Source organism: Pleurodeles waltl, chromosome 5, assembly GCF_031143425.1.
Source record: "Pleurodeles waltl isolate 20211129_DDA chromosome 5, aPleWal1.hap1.20221129, whole genome shotgun sequence".
Lineage (NCBI taxonomy): Eukaryota > Metazoa > Chordata > Amphibia > Caudata > Salamandridae > Pleurodeles > Pleurodeles waltl.
The window spans coordinates 1,799,613,267-1,799,636,469 of NC_090444.1; the positions used below are offsets into that span (position 1 = coordinate 1,799,613,267).

At 46.4% G+C, this 23,203-nt stretch overlaps 1 protein-coding gene across 2 annotated transcripts in view; it reads right to left on the minus strand.

Annotated features, from left to right (window-relative positions):
• LOC138296807 (exportin-5-like) overlaps positions 1 to 23,203 on the minus strand; it is a 1,394,731-nt gene that overhangs the window by 826,021 nt on the left and 545,507 nt on the right. The window lies entirely within an intron of this gene.

A 23,203-nucleotide genomic window follows, 5' to 3' on the forward strand; every position in this document is an offset into this window, starting at 1 on the left:
TGCCTGATTTGTCCATGGTTCTGCATTAGAAGATCTGTCTTGTTGGAACCACTGAAGGTCTGTGTTAGACCTGACAGCCTTAGGGTGGTCTTCCCCCAACCTTTTGCCTGCCTCCTTCCATTTTCTGACCTTGGGTTTGCTGGTTTTAGGACAATGTGCTCCACTACTAACCAGCACTGAAATGCTTGAGCTCTCTAACCTAAAACATGTTAACATTGGCTCATACTCAATTGGCATATTTAATTTACTTGTAAGTCCCTAGTAAAGAGCACTGCATGTGCCCAGGGGCCTGTAAATTAAATGCAACTAGTGGGCCTACAGCACTGGTTGGACCACTCACTTAAGTAGCCCCACAACTATATTTCAAACCTGCCATTGCAGAGCTGGTGTGTACAGTTTTAACCTGCCATGATGAGCTGACATGTCAAGTTAAACCACTAGCCAGGCCTAAACCTTCCCTTTTTATACATATAAATCAACCCCAAGGTAGGCCCTATATTACCCACAGGGCAAGGTGCAATGTATTTAAAACATGCAGGACATGTACTTTTACGTTCTCACATGCTCTGGTAGTCAAAAATTCTTATATTTGTTTTTCACTACTGCAAGGCATATCTCTTCCTTACCTTATTAATGGATGAATGATTTATTGCGTGGTTACTTAAAACCAATACAAGTGAAATGTGCAATCAATCAAACCAAAGTTTAACAAAATCAGGTGCAATTAAAATCTAAAAGAGGATAATTTTGCTGGTGCAAATATCTTTATTTTGTTTTACATATATAAAAACTTCAAGTTCAAAAGTGCCACAGCTTGTCTTCGAACATGCAAAGGATATGGCCCATGTCACCAACAATCAAAAGAGAATTTGGTGATAAAGGATACCCAAGAAGTAACAAAGGTGTTGAACCGCATCCAAAAGGATGGGACCCTGGTCTGATGGGATTGCCAGGCGTGCTTTTCAGAGAGGATCCAAAGTTCTGGGCATCAGTTTTTTCGCCATTGTACCCGATTCCTGGAGAGGCTCGCTACTGCAGCCGAGCTTGAAGAAAGTGGTCAATACAGGCCCAAAAGGTTATAGGCTAATTGCTCTTTTAGACTTTGAGGGGAAAGCCTATGCCAGTTTGATTTTACAGGATCTCACCAAACGGGCTTCTGATGAGGGCCTACATCCTTTCTGTCAAACAGGATTTCGCAACGGCAGTTTTACTGTGGTTAACATTGTGGTCCTCTCTTATACTGTCCAACAAGCAGCTGTAAAGAACACGCTGCCAGTCTTTGCCTGTTTCCTTGACTACAGCTTTTAACGGTGTAGCCCGCAACATTCTCTGGCTGAAGCTTGCAAAGTGGAATATCCCCCCAAACTCATTAAGAGCTATAATGTTGCTTTAAACCAGGATATGGGTCCGAGTCAGACTGCCCTGGGATGTACCAACTGCCAAAATCACAAATCTCAAGCAGGGCTGTGTGCTTGCGCCAACCCTGTCTAATTTATACAAAGCCAATTTGGGCCAGGCTCTGGCTGACTCACAATTAGCCACCACAAAGATCGGAGAACAGAAAATCGCCCTCATGTGATACGCAGACAACCTTGTTTTATTAGACCACACAAGGGTTGGTCTGCAGTGGTCCTTGTACGCATCAAACAACTACAACCAAAAAAATGATCTAACTGCTAACCAAAGCAAAACCAAAGTATTGATCTTTGGTGAGGAAATGGTACCTGGGTGATCAAAAGCTGGACTGGCGCAGTTACTACTACCTGGGGGCTTGGCTGAGCAAAACCAGCAAGTCGTAGGAACATGTTCAAAGAATTTAGAACAAAGGGAACAAGATGATACATGCTCATACATACATACTCTTTGTAAAATAAACAGTTCACCTGATAATACTAATGGCTGTGGCCATTTGACTATTACAGCAAAACTAACACCAGAGATCAACTATGCTCAGCAAGCATTCCCAGGCAAGCTAGCAGACAAGCTAGATAAACTGCAATGCTCGTGTTATAAAAGAGTCTTCCAATTGCCATCTTATACCCGGAATACTTTAATCAGACTTGAATTTGACTTAGCGTGTCAAAAACTTGAGCATATTGGTGTAATGGCGCAATACTTTTATCGAACAGCTGCTGCTCCATGAACTCAATGAAGACAGTTCTATATACAATTTTTACAACTAAAGGTAACGTGGAGAAGCTCAATTTAGCTGTAGAGAATTAAGCTCATTGCCCTAACAGCTGGTCACCAATTAAAGCCACAATTAAAAGGAAGATTTGCCTCTGCTCACGAGAAGCAGATTATAAAGACCCTTCAGGAATGGGTTGTACAAGCGTCTCTAATACAATCATATACAACCCATCCAAATTGCATGCATTTGAAACAAGATCCTGGAAAACCTGGTCTAAAGCTTATCCTGCAAGATTGGAGCTGAACATTAAACGGAGGTCGCTAAGAAACATTAAACGCTGTAGGAAACTACCAAAAGGAAATGAGCAATCTCCTATGCGGCTGCCCAGCTCTACATAGTGCAAATTCTTGAGGATTAGCTTATAACATCTTCTAAGTATAATTCTGGGAAGGTTGGGAGGGAGAGGCTGACACTCCTGAATGGACAGTGTCCTGCCACACACAAAGGGATGCATACCCCCCTGTAGTGAGCCTTGAGTCAGGGCAGGAAGAGATTACCTCTTTGCACTTCAAAGACCGTTCTTTGAAGTCTCCCCCACTTCAAAGGCACAACTGGGTATTACCACTAGACCTCTGAAACCCCCAACTCAATACACTTCTGGACCTGTGGATACTCTGCCAAGAAGAAGGACTGCTGTGCTGCTACAAGGAGTGCCAGTCAGCCAAGCTGATACACTGCAGGGCTCCTGCTTTGCTGAGCTGGCCTGCTGCTCTCTTGCCTAGGAGAGGGATGCATCTCTGCATCCCAGAACCAAAGTGACTCCAAGGTCTTGCCTCCTTTTTTCTGAAGTCTCAGGGATACAAAAGACTTCAAACTCACTGGCTATAGCTCCTCGACCCACCTTCAACCAGCTCTTGACTCCCAATAGGCACTCATCTATTTCCTGGGCCACTGAAAGTGGTTTTGTGGCTCCTAAAATTAAACTTTTGGGCCCTTTGTGATCGCGCATGGGCCCACTCACACCGGACCAGTGCCGCTCACTTGAAGACTCAGCACGAGCTGCCACAAGTTCTTCTCTTCGCATGAGCATCAGAGCTGATGACCACAAGGTTCCTATCTGCCCACCTGCGAAGCCCGACGACTCTTCACGCCCGTGGACCACAGCAAGCGAAGCTCTCCTTGCTCCCAGTTGAACATCTCCGCGAAAGACTCTTGGCTCAATTCTGTGAAGGTGAAACTTCAGTGGGACTTGTCTAGGACTATCTGACCTGCGATCCATCGCAGTCATCCTGAGCTTTTGGATTTCACCCGGTGTATCTCAACCAGATAGCCTCAGTTTGCACTTTGTGATTTTGAGCACTATATTACAATTTAATCTTTAAAAATTCATACCTCAACTTCTACTTATTGGATTTTTGGTGTTTTTGTCTTTTTTTCCCATTATAAGCATTTTATTGTATGTTTAGAACAAACAACATCAAGGGTCAACCACCCACTGTCAAACCCCTTTTTGGTCTTATTTTATTCATAAACTTAAGTTCTATTTTTCTAACAAGGTGTGGTGTCTTTTTGCATGGTGTTTTCACTGTTTTTCTGTTTGAAGTGTTGCACGAACACTTTACATATTGCCTCTTAAGTCAGGCCTGCCCTGTGTGAAGCTACAAGATTGTAAGCACAGGATTAAATTTATGGTGTGTATCTGACTTACCCTGACTAGGATTGTGGGTTCAGCTTGGACAGGGTGCATACCTCTCCGAACCAGAAACTACATTTCTAACATTCTCTCCTGTGGAACCACTGAGTTCAAGGAGGATGGTGAAACATGGTTGGCATGCCCATGTGGGAGCCATCAGGATGAGGGTGATCGATGTCTGCTGAAGTCTCTGAACCACAAACTGAATCAGCTGGAGGGGAGGAAAAGCATAAGCAAATATCCCTGACCAACTCACCCCACAGTGCACTGTGTAGGAAAGTACCCCTTTTGGCATGGTTATCCCCCACAACCCGCTTTTTGATGCTAACTTGCTGATTGTCTGCTAGGATCCTGCTAACCAGGCCCCAGCACCAGTGTTCTTTCCCTAAACTGTACCATTGTTTTCACAATTGGCACACCCCTGGCACACAGCTAAGTCCCTTGTAAAAGGGACCAGTGGTACCAAGGGCTCTATAGCCAGGGAGGGTCCCCAAGGGCTGCAGGGTGTATTATGCCACCCCAAGGGACCCCTCACTAAACACATGCACACTGCCATTGCAGACTGTGTGTGTTGGTGGGGAGAAAAAAGTAAAGTCGACATAGCATGCCTCCCAGGGTGTCATGTCCACAAGCCACTGCCTGTAGCAGCCCTAAGGCAGGATGCACTATACCACAGGTGAGGGCATAGCTGCATGAGCAATATGCCCCTACAGTGTCTAAGTTCATTCTTACACATTGTAAGTACAGTGTGGCCATATTAAATACATGGGCTGGGAGTGTGTCATTAGGAACTCCACAGCTCCATGATGGCTTCACTGAAGACTAGGAAGTTTGGTATTAAACGTCTTAGCGCAATAAGCCCACACTGATGCCAGTGTTGGATTTATTGTAAAATGCACACAGAGGGAATCTTAGAGATGCCCCCTATATTTTACCAAACCTTTAGTGTAGGGCTGACTGGTCTGTGCCACCTTGCCACTAACAGACAACTTTCCGACCCCAAGGGGTGAGAGCCTTTGTGCACTCTAAAGTCAGGAACAAAGCCTGCTCTGGGTGGATGTGCTTCACACCTCCCCCCTGCAGGAACTGCAACACTTGGCGGTGAGCCTCAGAGGCGTAGGCCTCCTGTTACAGTGCCCTAGGGCACTCTGGCTAGTGAAGATGCCCAACCAACACCCCTCACCCCCCCTGGACCAAGCACCACTTTTGGTGGCAGGTCCGGTGGGAAAATTAGGTAAAACAAGGAGGAGTGACCACCGCAGCTAGGACCATTCCCAAAGGTGTCCAGTGATGAAGTGACTCCCTCCATGCAGAATCCTCCATCTTGTTTTGGAGGAGGGACCAATAGGGATAAAAATGTGCCTCCTCCCCAAAGGGAGTGGGCACAGGAAGGATGTAGCCATCCTCAGGGACAGTAGCCATTGGTTACTGCCTTCTGACCCCTGTAAGACCCCTAAATTTAGTATTTAGGGGCACCCCTGAACCTTGCTCTTCAGTTGCCTGGTGACCTCAAGAAAGAAAAAGGCCTGAAGGCCGATCCTAGTAGTGAAGACTCCAGGCAACAACTGACTTGGCGTCAGCCCTACCAGCCTGTCTGCAGCTTCAAAGACTCCAGCTACAAAAAGGCGACACATCCTGCAGGACCAGCAAACTCTACAAACACCCAGAGGACTGCCTTCCCAGCAGAGGATCAAAAACTCCCAAGGAAAGTGGCTCTGTCCAGAAGAAACCCTCCAAAAGGACTCCAGAACCACCTCGGATCCGCAAACCTTGTCCACTTTGCACCTGACGTCCACGGTCCATGTCCAGGTGGACCACCAGTACAAAGAAGGTCCCCAAGCAATTCCAACCATGAGTCCACCCTGGATTGACCCCTCCTGGAAAACACAACAACACTTGCAGCCACGACTGGATCCGATGAAGATTCTCAACGTGCAAAGGTACCCCTGCACCCGCAGCCCCCTGGTCTTGGGAATCCATCCGACTGACAGTCCAGCAGGCGTCTCCCCTACTTGTCCAGACTTTGGTTTTCTGCAACCGACCCCCTGGACCGAGTCTGCAGCATCTTTGTGATACCTGGGGCTTCCTCACTGAAAAGCATTGGGCGGCTGATGCTGTGTTTGTACCCGGCACCCAGCTGCCTCTGTGTCGCTGAGGGTGTGTGTTTGGTACTAACTGTGCAAAGCCCCAACCACCAACCCCCCCCCACCCCCCAAAAAAAACATCTCTCCCCCTCTGGCGCTCCTCTAAATCCCCCAGGTCTGCAATCTGGTTATTTCCAAGTGTCCCCTGTCCTCATAGGATTCCACTGAAAACTCGCAGCCAACTTTGACCTCTGCACCCGGCCAGCCCTGTGTTGCTGGTGGTGCAATTCTGGAGTCAACTTGAACTTGGAACTGTGGACATCCTAACCCCCTAAGACTGGGATCGTAAGTCGAATACTTACCTGTAAACTGTGTTAAACACTTTTCCTCCCCTAGGACTGCATTGGTTCCTATGAAAAATTGCACTGTTACTTACTTGTAAACTGATTTATCTGCAAACCCTAAACAAAGTACATTTGATACATATGCATGTTACCAACTTACAACTGTACTTACCTGCAACCAAGATCTGTTAGTTCTTAGAAAAAAGTAACAAAATTTATTTTTGCTATTTAAAAACATTGGCCTGAAGTTAGTCATTGAGTGTGAGCCTCATTTCTTGACTGTTGTGTACAACAAATGCTTTGCACTACCCTCTGATAAGCCTAACAGTTCAACCACACTACCACAAAATAGAGCATTAGTATTATCTACTTTAGCCTCTGTAAGCCTCTGGGGATCCACTATACTCTGTGCACACTATACCTCATTTTGGTATACTATATACAGAGGCAGTTTCCTAAACACTGCCCTTATACCCTGTGGGAGTGGGAACCTGGAGGCAATATTTGGGCATTTGGCATTTTCTGCTGTGGTGAAGAGGTCTAGCTATGGTAGTACCCAATGCTGAAAGTAGTGAAGGAGGACTTGTGGCAAAGTTCTCACTTGTGGACTTGTTGCCACATCCTGCTGAGGAGGTCGGCAAAGTCGTTGTACACCTCTGGCAAGTATTCTGCCAAAACATGAATCTTGTGTCGGCGTGCCCCCCTCCAAATGCTCTGAGTAAGCAAGAAATCTGAAGGGATCTGGTTCCCTCTTGCTTCTGAAAATAATACACGGCTGTCATGTTGTCGGTTTTGATGAGAACTCCCTTGATAATGAGGTGGGGAAGGAAAGCTTTTAACGCAAGGTGAACATCTAGGAATTCCAGGTAATTTATGTGGCGAACCCGGTGACTGGGTTACGGGTTACCACTGGCCAGGTCATGTGAGTATGCTTCCCATTCCCATAAGGAAGGAGTCCGTTGTGATGGTCTTCTGAGGAACTTGGTTAAGAAAAGGTGTTGTCCCTGTAACAGGCTGATGCTGCTCCACTACTGCAGAGAGTAACAAGTTTGATGGCTGGCCAACACTAGATTGTCCCACTGACCTTTCGCTTGACACCACAAGGGCGCAAAGCACTCCTGCAATTGACGCATGTGTAAACTGTGAAAAGGAATGCATAATTCGGGAGGCCATCATTCAGAGTAGGCACGTAACTTTCTTGACAGACTTGTTGGTTTAAAAAGAGCAATGAGTGTCTGAAAAGGCTGTTGAGAATGGCCCCCAGGTAAGTTTTAATCTGGAGGGGTTGGAGGTGGGATTTTGAGGTGTCGAAAAAACTTAGTTTGTGAAATAGGTTGATGGTGACCTGAGAGTGTTCGACAGTTCTGATGTATAGCACGTTTGACGAGCCAGTTGTCCAGATAGGGGAAGACGTGGCGCAGACAGGTGGCCACCACTGGAACACATTTGGTGAACACGCTGAAAGCCAGGAAATTTATGTGGAGACCCTTATCATTGGCCTTGGAGGTATTTGGTGAACACCATAGACGCAGTGGTGAATCCAAAGGGGAGCACCTTGAACTGGTAATGGTAGGAAAGTGCCTCTTTTTGAGACGGTCACTGCTCCCACTTTTTGCCTGGTTTCTGGTGCAATCGCAACTAAACATGCACTAGGTCCCTGCTAAACAGGTACCCAGTGCCTGATCTCTTCCCCAAAACTTCACAATCTTTTTTCCAATTGGCAAACCTTTAGCTACCACTATAAGTCCCAAGTGAGTATGCCTGTTACCTAGAGAAAGATGTATTAAAGGAAAATCCCTTAGGGCTGCAGCACAAATTCTGCCACCCTCAGGGGCCCTTTTACTAACTGCATACAGTGCTGCTTTCACAGGCTGCGTGTCTTCGCTCAGAACTAAAATGTGTGCCCTGTCCCCTTAAACTGCATACAACATGTGTAAGTCACCCCTCTAACAGGCATTCCAGCCCTAAAGGGAGTGTGCATTATATTACATGTGAGGGCTGTAAGGAAATGCCTCCTTGGCATGGTTACCCCCTGACTTTTTGCCTTTGTTGATGCTAAGTTATGATTTGAAAGTGTGCTGAGGCCAGCTAACCAGGCCCCAGCACCAGTGTTCTTTCCCTGAACTGTACCTTTGTCTCCACAATTGGCACACCCTGGCATCCAGATAAGTCCCTGGTACCAAGGGCCCTGATGCCAGGGAAGGTCTCTAAGGACTGCAGCATGTCGTATGCCACCCTGGGGACCCCTCACTCAGCACATGCACACTGCTTGCCAGCTTGTGTGTGCTGGTGGGGAGAAAATGACTAAGTCGACATGGCATTCCCCTCAGAGTGCCATGCCAACCTCACACTCCCTATGGCATAGATAAGTCACCCCTCTAGCAGGCCTTACAGCCCTAAGGCAGTGTGCACTATACCACAAGTAAGGGCATAGGTGCATGAGCACTATGCCCCTACAGTGTCTAAGCAAAACCTTAGACATTGTAAGTGCAGGGTAGCCATAAGAGTATATGGACTGGGAGTCTGTCATACACGACCTCCACAGCACCATAATGGCTACACTGAAAACTGGGAAGTTTGGTATCAAACTTCTCAGCACAATAAGTGCACACTGATACCAGTGTACATTTTATTGTGAAATACACCCCAGAGGGCATATTAGAGATACCCCCTGATAACATACCCGACTTCCAGTGTGGGCTAACTAGTTTTTGCCAGCCTGCCACACACCAGACATGTTGCTGGTCACATGGGGAGAGTGCCTTTGTCACTCTGTGGCCAGGAACAAAGCCTGTACTGGGTGGTGGTGCTTCTCAACTCCCCCTGCAGGAACTGTAACACCTGGCGGTGAGCCTCAAAGACTCACCCCTTTGTTGCAGCGTCACAGGGCATCCCGGCCACTGCCCCCACTTTTGGCAGCAAGGCTGGAGGAGATAATGAGAAAAACAAGGAGGAGTCACTGGCCAGTCAGGACAACCCCTAAGGTGTCCTGAGCTGAGGTGAGACTGACTTTTAGAAATCCTCCATCTTGAAGATGGAGGATTCCCCCAATAGGATTAGGGATGTGCCCCCCTCCCCTCAGGGAGGAGGCACAAAGAGGGTGTAGCCACCCTCCGGGCTAGTAGCCATTGGCTACTATCCTCCCAGACCTAAATACACCCCTAAATTAAGTATTTAGGGGGCCCCAGAACCAAGCAAGATAGATTCCTGCAACCTGAAGATGAAGGACTGCTGACCTGAAGCCCTGCAGAGAAGACGGAGACACCAAGTGCTTTGGCCCCAGCCCTACCGGCCTGTCTCCCCACTTCAAGACAAACTGCAACAGCGACGCATCCCCCAGGGTCCAGCGACCTCTGAAGCCTCAGAAGACTACCCTGCATCTAAAAACACCAAAAAAATACCGAGGACAGCGGCCCTGTTCCACAGAACTGCAACTTTGCAACAAAGAAGCAACTTTTAAAGACCCGCCGGAAGCGTGAGACTTTCCACTCTGCACCCGACGCCCCCAGCTCGACCTGCAGAAAACTAACCCTACAGGGAGGACTCCCCAGCGACTGCAAGCCCATGAGTAGCCAGAGTTGACCCCCTGAGCCCCCACAGCGACGCCTGCAGAGGGAATCCAGAGGCTCCACCTGACCGCGACTGCCTGCTTCAAGGAACCCGACGCCTGGAAAACACACTGCACCCGCAGCCCCCAGGACCTGAAGGAACCGAACTCCAGTGCAGGAGCGACCCCCAGGAGGCCCTCTTCCTAGCCCAGGTAGGGGCCACCAAGAGGAGCCCCCCCTTTGCCTGCCTGCATCGTTGAAGAAACCCCCGGGTCTCCCCATTGAAACCTATTGAAAACCCGACGCCTGTTTGCACTCTACACCCGGCCGCCACTGTGCTGCTGAGGGTGTACTTTCTGTGCCTGCTTGTGTCCCCCCCGGTGCCCTACAAAACCCTCCTGGTCTATCCTCCGAAGTCGCGGGTACTTACCTGCTGGCAGACTGGAACCGGGGCACCCCTATTTCCATTGAAGCCTATGTGTTTTGGGCACCACTTTGACCTCTGCACCTGACCGGCCCTGAGCTGCTGGTGTGGTAACTTTGGGGTTGCCTTGAACCCCCAACGGTGGGCTACCTTGGACCCAACTTTGAACCCTGTAAGTCTTTTACTTACCTGTGAACTTAACATTTACTTACCTCCCCCCGGAACTGTTGATTTTTGTAGTGTCCACTTTTAAAATAGCTTATTGCCATTGTTGCCAAAACTGTACATGCTATTGTGATTATTCAAAGTTCCTACGATACCTGAGTGAAATACCTTTCATTTAAAGTATTGTTTGTAAATCTTGAGCCTGTGGTTCTTAAAATAAACTAAGAAAATATATTTTTCTATATAAAAACCTATTGGCCTAGAATTGTCAGTGTGTGTTCCTCATTTATTGCCTGTGTGTGTACAACAAATGCTTAACACTACCCTCTGATAAGCCTACTGCTCGACCACACTACCACAAAATAGAGCATTAGAATTATCTCTTTTTGCCACTATCTTACCTCTAAGGGGAACCCTTGGACTCTGTGCACACTATTTCTTACTTTGAAATAGTATATACAGAGCCAACTTCCTTCAAGGGCATATCTGCATGAGCAGATATGCCGATGCTATGCCTTTGTTGATGCTCAGACAAGTAAATGAACAGAGAAGCCATTTTAAGTGCATGTGCTGGACACTGGTCATTACAAGTTCTCCAGCTACATGATGGCTTCACTGACAATAGGGATGTTTGGTATCAAACATCTCGTAATAATAAACCCTCACTGAATCTAGTGATGGATTTATTAATACCTGCAAACAGAGGGGACCTTAGAGAAGCTCCCTGAAAACCCTGACTGCTACTGTGTTGAATGACTGGTCTGAACAAGCACAGCCATCCTAGACAGATGTCTGACTTCCTGAAGTGAGGGCCAGTTCTCTCGGAGTCCAGACACAAAGCCTTTTCTGGGTAGAGGTGTTATCACCTCTTCCAGGCAGGATGGACATTCCACGGCGGGAAAGCTTTAAAGGACCAGCCGCCTTTGTTACGCGACCCAGGTCTCTCTAAATGGCAGAGACCACCCCCTTGTCCTGACCACACTACTTGGTGGCAGACAAGGGCTATATTAGTAAGATTAGGTGTGTCCACATCATGCCAGTCCCACCCCTAAGGTGGACCAGCTGAAGTGGACACTACTTTTCAAATTCCTCTATCTTGTTTTGGACAGAATTAGTATTCTAGGATCAGCGCTATGCCCACTTTCCAGCGGAAGTGGTCATACAGAGGGTGTAGCCACTCTAAAGGTAAGCAACCCGCTGACTGCTACCTGGCACTCCCCATAACGTCCCTAAGTAGAGTATTTAGGTAGCACCCCTGAACCCAAGAACCCTGATTCAATGGCTCAAGAGAAGAAGGATGAAGAACAGTCACTGACTGGCAAGAACAGCAGAAGAGCTGTGGACATTTTGGTTCAAAACCCTGCCTGTTCGCAACTCTCTCGACAATATTGAGAGTGACTCATCCTGCAAAGCTGGAGAACTACCAAAGCCTTGGGTAGCCTGCCAGCATCACGAAAATCACAAGCAGTTTCTCTAGGAATACAGGAGCTACTTCCCTGTGGTCTGCAGGCAAGGAAAAGCTGAGTCTGGTCCTCCGTTGTGCAGCTCCCCAGCCCATCTGGCTCTACAGACAACCAGGAGAATGTAGTTGTGCTCTGAAGGACCAGGTCTGTCTCCTTAACAAGTGTGAAGACATCGGGACCAACCAGAGCCATGCAGCACCAATCTCCGGAGTACTGGACGTCCTGCACCAAGCATCAACAGTGAGAGTTCATTCCGGAGTCCCACTGCACCAAGACTAAGCAGCCATTGAGGAACGTCAGCACTACTGAGGCTTACTTTGCGAGTGGCACAGCAGTCTTGATTTTGCCCCTGCCAGCTGTTGTCCCTTAACTTCGATGAGCATCTTTGCAAACTGGCTCAGCCGCGCTATCCACTCTGCATCCGAGCCGCCTGGCCCAGCCCCCAAAGATCCAGCTGTGCTCCCTTGTTCCACGACCCCTTGCAACCCAATACCCCATTTGGTAATTCTCAGACTTGTCCCCAAGTCCCCCTGTGCAGCCTGTTTGCAGGTGGCCTCCCCTTCACCACAGCTCACCCAGCTACAACCTCACTAGTACCCTGCTCCCGGTGAATTCTGGGCGCCGCCTGACAAGCTGCTGGTAGTTCTTTGGACCTCTACAACTCCAAACCCTGAAGGTTAACCCCTGAAATCGACTGTACTTACCTTTATGCATTATTGACTGCTCCTTCCATAGGACAGCATTATGCGTAAATCGCACATGTTTTGAACAGTTTACTTACCTGTACAACTTGATATTGACAATAGTACTTACTCTTTAACAAAGTTCTTGGTTTCAAAACATATAGAAAAAGAAGTGTTATTTTTTTTAATTGGTCTAAATTGGCAATAAATGAGAAACACTGACTTTCTGTCTCATGTATTGCCTCTGTGAGTACAACAAATGCTTAGCACTGCCTTCTGATAAGCCCGACTGCTTGCCCACACTACCACAAAAGAGTGTGTTAGTATTATCTACTGTTTCATCTGTCAACCAACTGGAGATCCACTGAAATCTCTGCACGATGTAGTTCTTTTTAGTGCACCATATAGAAAGCCACCTTCCTACAGCAAGGTGTACTGCCTTGATAAGACTGACGCGATCAACAATGGTGCGATTTGTGCCACTTGCCACGGACTTGGTGGTCCTGAAGATTTGCTCCCTATACTTCCAGGGAAGCATCAGTTGAGATGACCACTGGAGAGGTTAGACTGAGGAACAAGAGACCGACTGACAGGTGTGTCTGTAGTGTCCACTAAGATAGGGGCTTGATCATGGCTGCGGTGACCTTGATTATGTAGTTGAAAGAGCCTGTAGCCTGTACCCATGGACTGTAAAGATCTTCCTGGAAGGGTCACATCTGTAGCTGGCACAATGGAACTAGAGGAATGCATGATGACAGCCCCAAAAGTGATTTGTAGAAGTGCACTGAAATACTTTTTTTTTTTTTTTAATCAACTGCCTATGATATTAGCCTTAGGTGTTTCTCTGATGTGGAGTATGCTTTGTTGAGTGCAGTATTTAGCGGTGCTCCCAAGAAGGTTATGCTCTTTGATGGGTAAAGGACTGACTTTTTCAGATTCAGAATGAGACCCAGTTCACTAAATAGGGTTACGCAGGCTGCTGTTGATCTTCGTGCTGCCTCGCTGGAATGAACCTTGATGAGCCAATTGTCTAGGTATGGGAACATTTGGTGTTTTTGTTTCCTTACGAAAGCCACTACTGGCACCAGACCCTTTGTGAATATTTAGGGGGCTGACTTTAGGCCAAAAGGAAGAACCCTGCACTGGTAGTGGCTGCTGTCTACTTTGAACCTTAGGAGTCTGATGGTGAGGACTCCTCTGTGTCCTCAAGGAGATCACATAAAAGGGAGAGATCATCCCATTTTCACTCCTCCTGTGAACGGCATAAGAAAGCCTCACAAAAAACATTCATTGGTCTTGCAAGGCTGCAGTCCTTCAAAATCTTCTCAGGAAACGACTGCTCCTCTGTCGACTGGAGAAACAGTTTTCTTGACGACAATCCTTCCAACTTCGTCAATGACACGGTCAACTACTCTGTCAACAACAGAAAAAAAACACAAAAACATGAAAAAAAGAAAATATTTGACCCCAGAACACACCTCACCAAGCGAGGTGACTCCTCTGGTACCAGCTCATCTGTTGGATGACGAAGACTCTGAGGATGAAGGAACCTTGGGTTTGCACACAGTCCTTCTGAGCTGCATGTAAAGGGCCAGGATGAGGAAGAAGAGTATGATGAGGGGGAATATGAACTATATCAGCACACATACCAGGACAAAATGGTTGGTCTACCTGGTTCTCTGGTTTTGGACCTGCAATTTATGCTTTCAGATTATCGAAAGTGTTTTCCACCTACTGCAGCTACTGCACAAAACGCATTCACACCTGCAAGGTTACCTACTATTCAGCCTTCTACTCTAAGACGTAGGCCAGTACCATTGTCTGAATCAGCAAAGCATACCCTTCAGACAGCTCTTTTTCAAGACCCAGCAACGTCTGATGATGATGATAACACAGAAGGAGAGATTGAGATGTCCACACAGAATGGGATGACTGTCTCATACCCACACAGTCGTCTCCTTCACCCACTCCATTTGAATCCCCACCTGAGGCCATGGGAGGTTTCATTATCTATTAGAAAGGGCAGCTGAAAGATTCACACTCCCCATGCCCAATAACCAGATGGACTGTTTTCTCTGTGATTTCAAGGAACCATCCCACAAAAGTGTGGGCCTGAAAGTAATGAGGAATCCAGCCACAGTGACTGCGGTGCTCCTGCATCTAGACAAGAAATACAAGGCTACAGAGGACACACCGGCTTGTCTTACTGGCCATCCAAAGTCGGACTCAGCTATCACCCAGTCGGCCGACTTAGATCCAAGAATCCCTCCACTCCAATCTATGCTCCTTCAGACAACAGAGGGTAGGTGCCTTAATAGTATTGGAAAACGCTTTTCATCAATGTTAGCACTTACGGTCAGGGCAGTGAATTCTCTACCTGTTCTAGGATGGTAAGTTTGACAACTATGGGCCGACATTGCACTATATCTAGATCCAGCTAGGCGCAGCACTTAGGGCGTTTTGCAGAGTTGCTGCGTGATTGCCAAGTTCTATCTCTTGTTATCTTTTGTCAGCACTGAATCTAGTGGGATATTCTTCCTCCTAGTCTGAATGGAGAGGAAAGGGGAGTAGCCAGAGCCTGTAAATCGTCACTGGCAACGACCATCTTCCTTCTGATGCCACCTCATTCTGCATTTAGGTGTGGGACAGCTGTAGGCAGCTTGCAGCAGTTGCCGTTGAGAGTAACGTAGACGAGATGTACAGAAGGGGTACCTATATCGTTGATATTCACCCCTGAATGATCACTAGCCTTGTCCTCTAGCACCCCGAAAGGGCACCTTCATACACTTAAGGGATCCCGGGGATTTAGCTGTATCCGTGCCTGTTTATTTTTTGTTTTGTAGGGCTTCATCGACATGCTTGTGAAAAGAGCCTCTACATCGAATGAAGATCCAATATTCTATTCTGTACCTCTGATCTAAACAAGGTAGCTCTGAGCCAGCCTTGCCTTCGAAGTACGGCAGACCCTGCAAACTGTCTAAATACATTTGTGGCAATATCATAGTACAGTCTATTATCGCCGCTAAAGTGCACTCCCTTTTCAGTAGGATCTTCTTGGCCTCTGTTTTGGCTTTGTCTGGTAGCTGGATCTAGATATAGTGCAATGTCGGCCCATAGTTGTCAAACTTACCATCCTAGAACAGGTAGAGAATTCACTGCCCTGACCGTAAGTGCTAACATTGATGAAAAGCGTTTTCCAATACTATTAAGGCACCTACCCTCTGTTGTCTGAAGGAGCATAGATTGGAGTGGAGGGATTCTTGGATCTAAGTCGGCCGACTGGGTGATAGCTGAGTCCGACTTTGGATGGCCAGTAAGACAAGCCGGTGTGTCCTCTGTAGCCTTGTATTTCTTGTCTAGATGCAGGAGCACCGCAGTCACTGTGGCTGGATTCCTCATTACTTTCAGGCCCACACTTTTTTGGGATGGTTCCTTGAAATCACAGAGAAAACAGTCCATCTGGTTATTGGGCATGGGGAGTGTGAATCTTTCAGCTGCCCTTTCTAATAGATAATGAAACCTCCCATGGCCTCAGGTGGGGATTCAAATGGAGTGGGTGAAGGAGACGACTGTGTGGGTATGAGACAGTCATCCCATTCTGTGTGGACATCTCAATCTCTCCTTCTGTGTTATCATCATCATCAGAGGTTGCTGGGTCTTGAAAAAGAGCTGTCTGAAGGGTATGCTTTGCTGATTCAGACAATGGTACTGGCCTACGTCTTAGAGTAAAAGGCTGAATAGTAGGTGACCTTGCAGGTGTGAATGCGTTTTGTGCAGTAGCTGCAGTAGGTGGAAAACACTTTCGATAATCTGAAAGCATAAATTGCAGGTCCAAAACCAGAGAACCAGGTAGACCAACCATTTTGTCCTGGTATGTGTGCTGATATAGTTCATATTCCCCCTCATCATACTCTTCTTCCTCATCCTGGCCCTTTACATGCAGCTCAGAAGGACTGTGTGCAAACCCAAGGTTCCTTCATCCTCAGAGTCTTCGTCATCCAACAGATGAGCTGGTACCAGAGGAGTCACCTCGCTTGGTGAGGTGTGTTCTGGGGTCAAATATTTTCTTTTTTTCATGTTTTTGTGTTTTTTTTCTGTCGTTGACAGAGTAGTTGACCGTGTCATTGACGAAGTTGGAAGGATTGTCGTCAAGAAAACTGTTTCTCCAGTCGACGGAGGAGCAGTCGTTTCCTGAGAAGATTTTGAAGGACTGCAGCCTTGCAAGACCAATGAATGTTTTTTGTGAGGCTTTCTTACGCCGTTCACAGGAGGAGTGAAAATGGGATGATCTCTCCCTTTTATGTGATCTCCTTGAGGACACAGAGGAGTCCTCACCATCAGACCCAGACACAGGCTCCTTCCTAGTTCTGAGCTTCTGAAGCCAAATCAGAAGCCTTCCTTCTGTCTTTTAAGGTTTTAGTGGAAAAAGTACTACATACCTTACAATCTTTGGCTGTATGATCTGCATAAAGGAAATAAATGCAATCCTAATGAGGATCCTCTGAATTAAGTCTCTTTTTACCACAGGTATTGCAGGCTCTGAATAGACATTTCTTCTCCTTATCTAACAAGCTGATATGAGAAAGTCAAATTGGTAGCAAAAAGGCACTATGGGGAAAAGGACAAAAGCACCCAAAGCACAGAAATGTTGGGAAAAGTCCTTGAAATATATCCAAGTAGATATAACTGAGCAGAGCTCAGGGAAGACTCCCTAGCACGATGTACAGTTGAAAATCTGAGGGACTGGAACTTCTGACAGGAGTATTCTAGAAGGCAAAGCAGTCTGATTGGATGAAACCTAAGTTTGGGCTCTTTCTTAAATTCATTATAAGGCATTAAAGTCAGTTTATGCATCACTTAGAAATGTTTTCCGTACAGTCAGAACATGTAAGTAAGGTACAGATGGACTGAAAAAAGACCAGTTAAATAGGCTTGTATTTTATCACCATCCTCTTGTGGCTTGTCCTGAAAAAAATAGGGATCCCCATTTATCATGGAAATATGTAAACCAGACCCAGAGGGTACATATGCGGTGGTATAAGGACAGATGGATGGATAACAATGACTACCCCTAGCGATCTATGCTCCTACTATAAATCATTTTAGCTTCTTAGACCACTTACCCCAGCCCTTATACACAACTTACAGGCTAGGAGCTTTTGTGGAGGGGACTTTAACCATATTTTGGACTTGGAACGGGCCGAGCCAGCCCACTACCCTCCAATGCCTAATGCCACAAGCTGCAGACAAACAAGACACTTTTGAAGCTGAGCAAAGTAGAAAGATACCTAAGACTTGTGCAAGCAACACAGAAGTGTCAAATAGGTGCAGGAAGCTTGATTATGAGGAATACATAACCAGATAACATGGAGGGGTAGATAAAACAGGTAGGCATAGGTCCTGAAGAGAGAAACAACCCAAACTGCAATAGGGGGGTCCAGACACGGGGGTCGGGTGAGGCTTGGGTGGAAATTGGGGGGTGGGTGTATGGCTAACACTCAAAACGACAAACCGCATTTGCAGAGTACTACGCATCACTCCTCACAGATCCAAACTCAAGTACCACGGAGAACATACATGACTATGTCCAAGGTACCCAGTCCCCCAAACTGAATCACTTACAATGCAATGAGTTGGAGCTGCCACTTCAAGCAGAGGAGCTATACATGTTAGTTTGCCAAATGGTGAGAAATTAAACATCTGTGTTACACAGGTTTTCAACAGAATTTTACAGCACATATAGCACACAGGGAGCACCTAAACTACTCTGTTCGACAAGAAGGCAAGGACAGAAGGCAAGCTCCCAGATTCCATGAGAGAGGCATTAATAATGGGGCTCCTTAAACCAAGATGGGACCCAACTGATGTCCGTTCGTACTGACTTCGGTCGCTCCTTAATCTTGACTTTAAGCTACTAGGCAAGATCCTGGGGGAAATGTTAATGGCCATAACGGGAACCTTGGTTTATAAGGATCAGAACGGGTTCATCCCGGAGAAGAATACCTTTCCTTAATATTTGCTGAGTACTGAGCCTGATGTGAGATGATCTATTGGGACTTCTTGGCAGTCTCCATGGATACTGAGAAATTAATTGAAGCACTTTGAAGGCCGTACTTATTGGAGGTGATCAAGGAAATGGGTTTTTGCCTTAACTTCCTTAGCTGGTTCATAACCATTTACAAACTGCTATTGGCCAAAGTCAACACACAACAGCCAATCTTGGCTTGCTTGGATATACAACCGGGAACATGTCAAGGCTTTCCTCTATCACTGTTGATATTTATACTGGTAATAAAATCCCTAGCACGAATGGGCCATAGGGGCATTTGCAAGTTGCATTGTGGTCTCTCTATATTCTGATGATGCATGAATTTGCTTACGCTGAGCCTGTGACTTCCTCACAGGACTAATTGAGACATTAGAGATGTTTGGAGACATTTAACCTAGGAGGTCACCTGGCACAAGTCAGGCCTATTCCCCATGAGACCCATACCGATATACAGTAGCACGTGGTGCTACAAACAAAACTGGGGTCTAAGTTTACCTATCTGGGTATACGCATATACCACGTTGAAGTCGACATAATAGAGGTAAACCTAGGAAGAGGGCTTACATCAATTAAGCAATCTACCCCCTTTAGGACCGCCCTCCTGCAGTTCACATTAGGCTGGATAGCAATTGCGAAGATGCTAATACTCCCTAGGCTGTTATACCGCCTTGCCTCAGTGCCAGTAATTCTCTCTGCCTCCTTCTTTAAGGCCCTAAATGCAACAGTATTGGACGTCATCTGGGGGCATGGTTGTGAACAAGCTGCACTTTACAAAATAAAATGCCCAATACAGGAGGGAGGTCTGGGAGCTCCCAGTTAGGAGCTATATTACACTGAGTTCCTCATTGTTGATTCAATCAGGACCTCACAAAGTCAGGACAGCTTTTGTTGGGTGTACTGTTGAGACTGAGACCACCAGAAAAAGTGGGAAACCCAGGTGAACTGGCAGTTTATCCGCCACCTCTCCTGTGCAAGGATGCAATCCTGTCCAAGAACCAGGTTCTGAGTTGATCCATCGGGAACTGTTCCATTACTAAGTGATAAGACTGTGAATGTGAACGGAGATCTTAGTACACCAATTTGGGAGTGATACAAACTGGGGCTGTACTTTATTCATATTACAACCTCATACTGGATATCAGTGGAGTGGCAGCACCTAGATCTACTGGGGGAGCATGAATCAAGGTGGGAGGGAGGAAAAGTGCAGCACTACCTAGATTGTACCTAGAGACACTAAACTGCATTCTGTTGAAGTAGTGTGTAGTATTACATTCTAGTGTGTATTAAAGTACTTTTCTTTGTAAAGATGAGCACTAGGCTGTATAACAAGCTACAGAGTTGCTGCGTGATTGCCAAGTTCTAAACTTGAACACTCCCTCCCTGAGAAGCCAGTGACTGGCCACCATTGCTTCCACTGAGAGTCAAGTAAGGAAGGGGTTTACTTGGCTCACTTTCTAGAGATATATTAGGTTGCAGTAAGGGACATCAGAGGCAAACAACCTTAGTCTGTGGTTTAAGCCTAGTAGCTCAGAGGCCACTCAAACAGAGTTTCACAGGACAAATCAAAACAAATGAGTAACATTTTCTTTCTTCTAAGTACTCCTGGTGGACACATCTTTCAGCAAATTTCTCAACTCTTTGGTAACCTCCAGGCACCATACTAGATTCAGATACCTTTTTCCAAAGCAATATTTCTTCAAAGGTCGACAGGGCAGTACAATGTAGCTTCAGTTGCAACTCTGCCTGCTGGATGTGATGACATCAAAGTACGTTAGGAGCAAACCAAGGTGCTGATGTCACGTCCTGTTCTTCCATGCCTTATCGAGGATGGTCAGTAGCTCTTCTGGGGCTTTATTGATGACATTTCCTAGTTTTTCGATAATGACTAAGCCAAAGGTTTTTTCTTCAAATCACAAGACTCAAACCCTACTACAGTGTCACAAGAAATGTCATTGTCAGACCCCCCCATCAGTATGGTGTCTGGGGTCAAACCATGCCTCTGCCACCTGTTACTCCCTATTCATTGATGCACCTAAATCCCATAAGTCAGATTGAAGCAAAAAAACTCTGGTAACGCTTTTTCAGGTGACCACTTTATAAAACAGCAGATTCCTCACCTTTTGAATTCCACCAAGCGCCAGACCGAATCTGGAAACATTTTACAGCAATCGCTGCAGTGGCAACAGATGGTGATACTGGACTCTATGGCAGTCTAATCCTGTCTCTTACTACGCAGAACCTAGGTAGAAGAAACCCATGGCAAGATGACTTCAAAGTGAAGCGTCAGTGTCAACTGAAGCGAAGTCAAACTTTCAAAAGTGCGGACTGCGTGATCGCTACTTGGACAATGAGTGAGGAGGAAAGTGATTTTATCTTTTACTAATTTGAAGACGGCTACCTGGACCAGGGCTGGGACTTGAAGTGGCAACCAGCCTCATATCCTGCATTTGGCAATGCACAGCTTTATTTTCCATTCCCTAGTGAGACCTTTGAATCCATCAGGGAACATTTTTTGCATGGTTCTGAATCATGCTTGTTTCTGAGGCACTAAAGACAAACTTCATGTGAGTCCAATAATGGCATTTGCTTCCTGAAGGTGCAATCAATTTGAAGTCTATAGTCTTCAGTCATCTCCCTAGCACACAGACTCAAAATATAATTTTGGAAGTCAGTGAAAAACAGGCAAATACGTAGCAGAAGAGACCCTAAATGCTGCATAGAATGGGGGCGAAAGGAACAGAACTGAAAGCGCATGGGTGGCGCTTACCTATGGATCCACACCATCCCTTTAGGAGGCAGGATGAAACTACTACAAAACCCAAAGGGATCATGAATTGTAGCGCAAGATCAATTGCTAGGAAAAGGTTGTGGATCCAGACTTGTGCTCAGGGGAATTCAAAACTGTAAAATCTACCATTAGAAGTATCCATAAAAAGCTACTGTTATTTAACCAGAAGGGACACCCCAAAGTGTTTCCCTTCACCAAAGTCAAGTAAGTAACAAACACTGGAAGGATCGACTCACAGAAATAAAAAAAGGCACCATAGGAAGAAGTCTCTTTGATATTTGAGAGAAATGTCCTGCTTCTAGGACTGTTCTGAGCCTCAATGCTGTTCCTGGCACTGGATCATTTATCATCCCGCAGGGGTTTGGCTCTGTATATACTATCTCAAAGTGAGAGTCCAAGGGTTTCTCTTAAAGGTTGATGGTGGCAAAATTAGATAATACTAATGTGAGATGCCCTGCGGTGCTGTAACAAAAGGCATGACCCTTTCAGGCTCACCGCCATGTGTTACAGTTCCTGCAGGGGGAGGTGAGAAGCACCTCCACCCAGTACAGGCTTTGTTCCTGGCCACAGAGTAACAAAGGCACTCTCCCCATCTGGCCAACAACTCCTCTGGTTGCGGCAGGCTGGCAGAAACTTGTCTGCACTAGGAGTCGGACTGGTATTCATGGGAATTCTCTAAGATGCCCTCTGGGTGTATTTCACAATAAATCCCACACTGGCATCAGTGTGCATTTATTGTGCTGAGAAGTTTGATACCAAACTTCACAGATTTCAGTGTAGCCATTATGGAACTGTGGAGTTCGTGTTTGACAAACTCCCAGACCATATACTCTTTATGGCTACCCTACACTTACAATGTCTGAGGTTTTGCTCAGATACTGAAGGGGCATAGGGCTCATGCACATATGCCCTCACCTGTGGTATAGTGCACCCTGCCTTAGAGCTGTAAGGCCTGCTAGAGGGGTGACTTATCTATGCCACAGGCAGTGTGAGGTGGACATGGCACTCTGATGAGAGTGCCATGTCGACTTAGTCATTTTCTACCCACCAGCACACACAAGCTGTGAGGCAGTGTGCATGTGCTGAGTGAGTGGTCCCCAGGGTGGCAGAAGACATGCTGCAGCCCTTAGAGACCTTCCCTGGCAGCAGGGCCCTTGGTACCAGGGGTACCATTTACAAGGGACTTTTCTGTGTGCCAGGGCATTGGTAATTGTAGGACCAAAGATACAGTTTAGGGAAAGAACACTGGTGCACGGGCCTGGTTAGGAGGGTCCCAGCACACTTTCAATCATAACTGGCATCAACAAAAGGCAAAAAGTCAGGGGATAACCATGCCAAGGAGGCATTTCCTTACACTACTGTTTTAAATCAAAGTTCTATACTTACCTGTGTGAAGTACCTTACAATTTATGTACTTACCTAAATTCTGAATCTTGTAGTTCTAAAAATAAATTAAGAAAATTCTATTTTTCTATATAAAAACCTATTGGCCTGGAGTTTGAGTGTGTTCTCTCATTTATTGCCTTTGTGTGTACAACAAATGTGTAACATTACCCTCTGATAAGCCTTCTGCTCGACCACCCTTGGACTCTGTGCACACTATCTCTCACTTTGAGATAGTATATACAGAGCGAACTTCCTACATTGGTGGATCAGCGGTGGGGTCTAAGACTTTGCATTTGCTGGACTACTCAGCCAATACCTGATTACACGACAAAATTCCCAAAATTGTCAAGTCCAACGCTACCATCTGGTCTCCTTGGTCTAGGGCAGACATGACCTGAGCAAGAGTGAGCATCTTGAATTTCTCCTTCTTGAGGAAGAGATTGAC